Raw genomic sequence first — 1,787 nt, 5'->3', positions numbered from 1 at the left:
TTAAAAGTCACTTTATCACGCATCGATATGATGCGCTTCAGTTTCATAAACCAGATTGATTGCTTAAATTATGCAGGTGACCACCGACATCTATTGCATTTGTTGACGAAGGTGTATTGATGAAAATTAGGGCTACGCAAAATAATGATGCGAATACCACAACATATGTAAGATAACACAACCAAAGAAAAGGGAACAGAGCAAAAATTGTCAAGGAGAATTATTGGGGTTCACGAAAGTACAAAAGAAGAAGAACAGTGTGTGAAACAAAAAATTATTTATATAGACAGAGTGTAAGCGTATGGCGGAAATGATGTAGTGCTAAATTTGTTATTTTGTTTTCACGTGTTCTGGGTTGCCTAGATTTCAGCTGTATTTGTATTGCAAAATTCACAGCAATAAAATTCGGTTGTACATAAGCGCTTGTGTGTCATGCTCTCCTTAATATACTTTTTTGTTGTGTGCGCTGTAAAATGCAGAATATATAAAATAAAGAAGTCTTCCTTTATTGCCCATCTCGGCGTCTCTTTTTACTAGTAGTGTCAATGGAAATTGCGTGTAACCTAAACTGACCTTGCAGAGGACTTACATTTGCTGTTCTTAGTGCCAGTTTCTCGAAATGCGGATCACAACTTTCGGACACAAAACCTTGCTAAAAAAACACCATATTCAGAAAGCCCTTGTCCCCTCACATTTACATTAAGAAAAATGTGACAATAAATGCTCCATCTCCGCATGACAAAAAACGGCCAGCGACTTTATTAATGCAAAGCTAGGATTCACGATAGGGGGAGGAATTTGCCAATGCTAAAGTTTACGAAATAAAAAGCCAATAGAAAAGCATTATCTATAAGTAACTCAGGCTCGACACTGTAGCAGCTGTGGTAGGACGATAATACGTGGTGCCTGGCCATCGGCTTCCTGAAGCCCTAATTCCACTCTGAATTATGGCTTCTACAAGTGATGATAGCAGGGGGTCACTGTATTAATTGCTACGGTTGCGTTCACATTATTGGAAATAACACGCCACTGCCCAAATTTACATACACATAAAGGCAATGAGGAAGCTTCAGCGGTATATACTGGAAGCGCCTCGCCCTGGTAGCAATCACATGAGATTATTACACGGTGCTTGGCTATAACATTTTTCAAACGCAGATTCTCTCGGTGCATTATGGTTTTTATCTCATAACAGGAGGCAGCCGCGTTTTTAAGGCTAGGGTTGCGTTCGTTTTACTAGAAGAAACACGCCATTGGTTGAGATTGAATAAGAGAACACATGCAATAGGGAGAGCCCGTATACTTGTTAGTGCTACAATTTATGCGCTGTAGCATCTGTGTAATGAGAATAGGCGGCGCCTGCATGTCACATTACTAAAGGGCTGATTGTGCTTTACACTTTGGCTCTTTATCTTATAACAGTATCGGAGATATCTGTATAGGGCTTTTGTTGCGTTCTTTCTATTAGGAGGAACGCGCCCCTGTTAAAAAGCGCGAATAGAAAAAATCGAATAGGGAGAACTATACAAGTGAGTACTCAAGTCTCCTGTCTGTGGTAATTATCATAGGGAAACGAATAGGAGCTCCCAGGCCGTCGGCTTTTTGAAACGTGTATTTTACTGTTTATTACGTTTTTCTGAGTCTTATGCTTCCAGCCGGCCAATCTATTTCATGGTACGTTTGTGTTACGGTAATTGGAAGAAATTTGATCATGGTAATTGTACAAACCTAAAGAAACCCAGATAGAGAAGATACACCGGTACGTTCTCAAACTCGTTGTTGCAGTT

This window comes from Haemaphysalis longicornis, unplaced genomic scaffold (genome assembly GCF_048455015.1).
Source record: "Haemaphysalis longicornis isolate Haplotype H1 unplaced genomic scaffold, Haemaphysalis longicornis Haplotype H1 scaffold_11, whole genome shotgun sequence".
Taxonomy (NCBI): domain Eukaryota; kingdom Metazoa; phylum Arthropoda; class Arachnida; order Ixodida; family Ixodidae; genus Haemaphysalis; species Haemaphysalis longicornis.
This window is presented reverse-complemented; position numbering follows the sequence as displayed.